General features: G+C 49.1%; 1 protein-coding gene across 7 annotated transcripts in view; it reads right to left on the minus strand.

The window, feature by feature from the left end:
- The window catches only part of Dag1 (dystroglycan 1), a 37799-nt gene extending 31210 nt beyond the window's left edge, over positions 1–6589 (minus strand). For 4 of the 7 annotated variants that reach the window (XM_055629729.1, XM_055629728.1, XM_055629727.1 and 1 more), the window contains exon 1: positions 6319–6446. The gene's annotated coding sequence lies outside the window, so the exon portion shown is untranslated. The other 3 variants (XM_055629732.1, XM_055629731.1, XM_055629726.1) reach the window with 2 other exon arrangements.
- Between the last annotated feature and the right edge of the window lie 401 nt (positions 6590–6990).

Genomic DNA, 6990 nt, shown 5'->3' on the forward strand with positions numbered 1-6990 from the left:
AGAAAGAAAGAAAGAAAGAAAGAAAGAAAGAAAGAAAGAAAGAAAGAGAGAGAAAGAGAGAGAGAGAGAGAGAGAGAGAAAGAAAGAAGAAAGAAAGAAAGAAAGAAAGAAAGAAAGAAAGAAAGAAAGAAAGAAAGAAAGAAAGAAAGAGGAAGGAAGGAAGGAAGGAAGGAAGGAAGGAAGGAAGGAAGGAAGGAAGGAAGGAAGGAAGGAAAAGAATATGTATTTACATGTCTCATGTATCTGGAGTAGAAATGTAAACCAGTGGTAGAGTATCTGCATAAGAAAGAACTGGAGGCTGGAGAGATGGCTCAGAGGTTAAGAGCACTGCTTGCTCTTCCAGAGGTCCTGAGTTCAATTCCCAGGAACCACATGGTGGCTCACAGCCATCTATAATGAAAATTGAGTCCTCTTCTGGCGTCCAGGTGCACATGCAGGCAGAACATTGTATACATAATAAATAAATAAATCTTAAAAAAATTAAAAAAAAGAAAGAACTGACTCCATGAAGTTGTCCTCTCACTTCCATGTGTCATGGCACATGCATGCCCTCACACACACATCATACACACATACACAAACTAAAAATATATATATACACACATTTTTTACATATGCATAAAAATTTAAATCAAAATACCAGGCATGTGCTAACAGCACTGGAAAAGCAAAGGCAGGAGGATCACTTTGAGTTCAAGACCATCCAGGCCTATACAGTGAGTTCTAGACAAGCCAGAGAGTAAGACACTGTCTCAAACAAACAAAAAACAAATAAAGAAAATGAGTCAAATGAAGTCACTATATTGTCTGTACAAAGTCAATAAAGTTCTGTACAAATCTGATTCACAGAATGACTTTATCATCTTTGCTGTCTATGGTTTATGAACCTGTGCAATTACCGCCAATCTATCTTTCCACCCTGGACCCAAAGACAAAAACTGCTTACTTATCAAACCCAAGCAATAGAAAAATAGGAAACCCTATTCATTAAAGCTAAATTGGGCTCTCTAGCTGGTGCAATTTTGTAAACTACTCTAAATCTCTATTTATAGAAACTGCTATTTGAGCAGTATTACTAGTGATCAGAGTAAAGAGAGATGGATAGTCAAGAGGCAGAGTATGTGGCTTTGAGAAGCATTGCTGGTTTTCTTCCATTGGCTGCTTGGGGTTTCTATTGGATGGCACCTCACTAGGTAGCACAGGCTGGCCTCTAATTTGCAGCCTCGGCCTGAGAGCTGCAATTACATAAGTACCATTACTTCCAACCTAGGAAGACTGAATACCCTCAAGTATGAGCCTACAAAGACCTAGTGTGATGGGTGGTGCACGGTGTGTGCCTTTAAGCCCAGCAGAGGCAGGCAGATCAGAGCTGGGGATGCAGCTCAGTGATAAAGCCCCTGCCTCCTTTGACAGTAGCTCCTCATCAATCCTGCCAGTTACAAAGTCACAGGTGGGCTTTGTGGCCAAAGTGATTGCTCTTGCATTTCAAGTTCTGCTTGGTCACTTCCTGACCTTTCCACTCCATAGGTCCCACACTCCTTCAAAACTCCTGTCTGGAGCCTTCTTTCTCTGCACCTCACTTACTACTGACCTGGTTCAATCACTATCTCCTTACAAGACCAAAGCAATGACTAATGCTTCTTTTTTTTTTTTTTTTTTTTTAATTTTGTAATATTCGAATACGGGTGTTCTGTCTGCACCTGCACACCAGAAGAGGGAATCAGATCCCATAGGGCTACAGTTACAGTCCATCGTAAGCCACCATGTGGGTGCTGAGAACTGAACTGTAGACCTCTAAAGAGTAGCCAATGCTCATAACTGCTAAGCCATCTCTCCACTCCTGACTAATACTTCTTAAAAAGCAGAAATTGATCATCACAGCTATGCTCCCAACTGCTCCAAGCTCCTCTATGTAGCATTCTGGCTATAACCTAACCTTCTAGAACCTCCAAAGTTTGAGTGTTAAGCCTTCTGCCTCTGCTTACATTTTACAACATCACAGATATTAACCTTCCTGCTACTGCTTTCAAATTAACCCTTCCTGAAGATCCAGCTGAAGTCTGTCCTCCAACCAGGTTCTAGGGACTAAGCTAAGTTCCCCACTGTACTTCCACATGGTGCCAGAACAACCAGCATAGGGTTACAAAAACAACAAGATTTTGTTTGTTTGTTTGTTTTTGAGGCAGGGTCTCATTATGTAGCTGTGGCTGGCCTGGAACTATGCAGGCAAGGCTCTGAGATTAAAGACATGCACCACTACACATAGCCAAGATTTTTAAAAATCTGTATATGCTGCATGTAGGTGTCTATAGAAGCTAGGAAGCTGCAACTCCCTAGAGCGGGAGTTGTTAGGAGCCATTCCACATGGGTGCTGGAAACTGAACTCAGGTCTTCCACAAAAATGACAAGTGCTCTTTAAATTATTTTTATTTTATGCGTACGGGTGCTTTGCCTGAATGTGCCATGCTTATACCTAGCATTCAGAAAGGCCAGAAGGAGGAGTTGGGTCCTGTCAGCACTTCAGTTCTAGGGTTGTGAGCCACAAATCAGGGTCCTCTGAAGAACAATAGGTGCCATAAACCACTAAGCCATCTTTATCTTTCTAGCTTCCTCCAACAAGATTTTATTTCTGAAGGCTGAGCATGGTGGCACACACCTGTGGTACTACCATCAGGAGGTGAAAGCAGGAGAAGTTCAAGGCCGTCCTCAGCTACACAGGGAGTTTGAGGCCGGCCTGCGCTACATGAGACTTTCTCTCAAGCAAGTAATTCAAGGCCAGGTGGTAGTGGCGCGCACACCTTTGATCCTGGTACTTGGAAGGCATCCTGGTCTACAGAGTGAGTTCCAGGACATTCAGGGCTACACAGAGAAACCCTGTCTTGAAAAAACAAAAACAAGGGGCTGGAGAGATGGCTCAGCAGTTAAGAGCATTTGCTGCTCTTCCAAAAGACCTGAGTTCAGATCCCAGCACCCACACTGGGAGGCTAGGAACAGTCCGTAACTCCAGCTCCAGAGGATCCACGCCCTCTTCTTCAGAAACCTATACCAGCAAGGCATACACTCACACAGACACAGGTGCATACACAAAAATAAACATAAATCATTAAAAATAAATAAAAAGAAAATGCAACAAAAAGTCCTGACTCTGTACATGATAAAGTACAGACATTCTCCTTCTGTGGCTCACTTTCCACGACTAGTACAAAGATTTCGGGGAGCTGGAGTAACGGCTCTGTAGATTACAGTGTGCCGCAAGCAAGAATTTGGATCCCAAGCTGGGTAGGACTGCGTGTACCTCTAACTCCAGAAACAACAGTATTGGGATTGTGGAGGACAAAGACAGGCAGACCCCAGGAACCAGGTGGCCAGTCGGTCTAGGCGAAATGATACGCCTCAAGTTGAGTGAGAAACCTCTCACAAACTAAGGTTGAGAGCAATGAAGACAAGCTCCTTCGGCTTCCAGTGTGACTGCACTCACATCAATGTGTGCTAAGCCACACACACACATTCACACACATTCTTTGTTGGCAGAACGATGCACACCAAGCAGAAACGCAAGGCCTTCAACTGCAAATGGTATCAGTCCATGTCATTCCTGACCCAGGAGGTAGGAGAAACTGCCTATGTCTGTAAGGTAAGACTGAGCATGCCAGGCATGATGGCTGATTTTTTTTAATCCCGGCACTAAGAAAGCAGAGGCACGAAAAGTTCTGAGTTCGAAGCCAGCCAGGTCTATTTAGTGCATTCCAGGACATTCCGAGCTAAAATAATAAGACTCTGTCTTGGGGGCGAGGGGGAAGCAATACAATTCAAGTAGGAGATAGAAGATATATGTTAGTTGGAAACAGGGTTTCACAATATAGTCCAGGCTACCCTATATCTCCCAAATTTAGGGTCTTTTCTTGTCTTAAACTTCTTGAATCCTAGGATTTACCACACTCCACTAAGCTAGAAGTTTTTAACAATCAAATGCGAGATCTCTCCTTTCCTAAGCATGAACACTAATCAAAGCAAACTCCCCCCCAATTCCTCCAAACCCCATCATTCTTAATACCTAACAGACCAGCAAATCTGTCAGCCAACCATTCAGCAGTCAAGAGTCTTGAAGGAAAGTATGGCAGCTCAGGCCTAATTCCTGAACTTAGGAGGTAATGCTGAAGGCTCAATGCTTCAGTAGTTCAACGCTAACCTCACTACATAAATGAGTTGAAATCAGCACGGGCTTCAGGAGACCCTGTCTCAACAACTAAAAGTTTGGAGGTTCGTTTTAGGGGTTCAAACTTTAGAACTTTACCTATGCAAAATCTCTACCACTGAGCCATACCCCCTTGGCTTTAAAAAAAAACAAAATAAAACAAAACAAAAACAAAAACAAAACATGGCTTTAAATCCTTGGTCATATTTAGACTTCCGGCCTGCACATTCCTGAATTCAGGCTTCCTCCCCCATTAGTCTAGCCATTCCCTTTCCACTACCTTTCCAGTCTCCCCCTCACATGGCTCATCCTCCCTCCTCTCTTCTGGCTGTCTTCACTACCAGAGATCCTGACAGCTCTCTTTGCCACTCCCTGAGTGCCACCAACATATCACTTTCTGAGCCAGGTCTAGATTATGCCACTCAACTGACTAAAAGCATTCTCAGGCTCCTGCACCCTATGAAGCTGGAGCTCCTATGTGCAAGGAAAGCCCAGAGCTTCCACCTGTCTAGCTGGAAGACTCCCAGGCACTATTTTAGACAATCATGTACAAGTGGCTCTGGGTGTACAACCTTCTATGTCCCCCAGCTAATTCTTGCTGTCCCTGAAGGCCATGGCTCAGGAATTCTTTCTCTCCAGGCTACAATGCAGGCACATTCTATATGCAGCAGCTACTAATCGTAGGTTCTGATTCTCGCTCCCTGGATCCCAAAAATCAGTTCTTAAGGGCAAAACAGGACGCATTACAAAGGTCCCCAGGGCCTACCCAGAAGCTGGCAGTAAACATTTGCTAAATAAATGCATTCTGCCAAATCAGTTTTTCTTTTCTTTTGTAAGAACAGTGAAGCCTTGTCGGATGACGATTCCAACAGAGGTACGTGCCAACAAAGTTTTCACGTTTCCACCGGGTGCTGTCCGCATAGCACTTACTCACTCCCGCCCTCACAGGGTCCCACAGGCCTTGCAACTACCTAATGAAATCTGGCTTCTTATCAGCCCCTATGTCCTTTAAGCATGCAGGCCATGTCCTTGACTTCAAGGCAAGAGAGTTTCAGTTCTCCATATCCAATCCATCGATCTGTACGCCTCCACAACCTGTCACTGTGGACTCCTTTTTTCAGAACCGGAACATCCTGGAAGCATGTCTCTGACCATTAAGCACAATGTAAGCTGATATAATTGCAACACCCCATCTCCATCAGAGCTCTCCAAAACATCTGGAAGCACACTCAACTCTATCTGGAGTTATGTTCTATAAAAACCACCCTCACTTCACGAGTCTGGCTTCCACGCCAGGAACTTCTTCTACTTGCTTATTTAGGGAAACAGAAGGCTGGACTCTTAAGTTAGACCTCTAGGCTATAAAGGTACTGCTCCAGACTAGGCGGACCGGTCAAAACTTTACGTCTTCACCACGAAAACTAATCTTGAGGTGATTCAACTTTAACAAAAGCTTCTCAAATCGTGAAGATTAAGACGTGTATTTCTAATTGCCCCTCCGAGCTTGTCAATAAATGAACTTGGAGTTCTGGTAAATGGACCCTGGGTCGACAAGGTGTTTCCTCCAGGAGTATTCTCCAAATATACTCGCAAGTGAACCTGGTTTCCCAAATACCCACTGCAAAGGTAGTAAAGGAGGTCCCCCAAGAAGCGCAGCTGAGGGGGAGGAAAGAACCCCGAGACGGGGAGCAGCTCAATGCAAGAGGCGGGGGCGGCGCCCTTCCCAGCCTCCGGCAGGAGCCCAGCCGCGGAGATGCCGCCTAACTGGGCCGCGACCCTCCCTGGAAACCCGGAGGCAGCCCGAAGGCCGCACACGCCCGCGGCCGACGCGCAGGCCCCGCGTCCCCGGGAGCGCGGGCCGGGGCCGAGGCCTGGCCCGTCGCCGCGGCGCGCAGCTCCGGCCTCGCCGCCCAAAGCTTCAACCACCGGACCGAGAACCGAGGGGCGGCTCCGCCCGGACGGCGGCGCCGCCTCCTCACCCGCAAGGACGTCCGCGGCCGTGTCCCCGCCCCGGGCCGAAAGGGAGCAGCAGCAGGTGTTCCGCGGAAGGCTCGGCCGGCTGCAGCGGGGCTCCCGGCCCCGGCGAGCAGGCACACGGCGGCAGGGGCGGGCGGCGCACTCACCCGGCGCCACGGGCCGGCCGCGGCAGGTGTTCGCTGCTCCGGGCCCAGGGACGCCGCCGCCACTCCCCGGGGACTCCGCGCGAAGCCGCCGCCGCTGCCGCCCCCGAGCCCCAGGAGCGCGAGCGCCGCGCCGCAGCCTCCGCGCGATCACGTACCGAGCGGTGAGAGGGCGCCGAGCGCGAGGGCGGGGCGCGCGGCCGGAGCCTAGCAACCGTCTGACACGCGAGTGCCGCAGCCAATCCCACGCCCCGCTCCGAGCGGCGCCGACTGGCCTCCGGCGCGCGGCCCGCTTCTGTCTGCGTCGCTGGCCCCGCAGCGCGCCGCACCCGCGCGCAGGCCCCGCCCCGTCCCGCACCCCTCTGCCCATTGGCCTGTCACGCCCCCGCCCCGAGAGCCACGCCCCAGCACCGAGGCCCCGCCTCCGAGGTCGCCCGAGTGGGTCCCGGGACACGCCTTAGCCACTCAGGGTGGCTGGGAGCCCTCGGTGGCTGGGGTGGGGGAGGGGCACCCTTCCCAACTTCTCCTAAAGAATAAGCCGACGTCTGGACAGGCCGGCGAACCGGTCCGGCCACAGCAGGACACCAGTCAACTGCCCCCTCATTTCCTCAGAGCAAAAAAAAAAAAAAATCAAGAGGTATCTAAACCATTCAAACGCTCAGGAAGCGCCCTCCG

Source organism: Psammomys obesus, unplaced genomic scaffold (genome assembly GCF_907164565.1).
Source record: "Psammomys obesus unplaced genomic scaffold, mPsaObe1.curated_primary_1811, whole genome shotgun sequence".
In the NCBI taxonomy this organism is placed as follows: domain Eukaryota; kingdom Metazoa; phylum Chordata; class Mammalia; order Rodentia; family Muridae; genus Psammomys; species Psammomys obesus.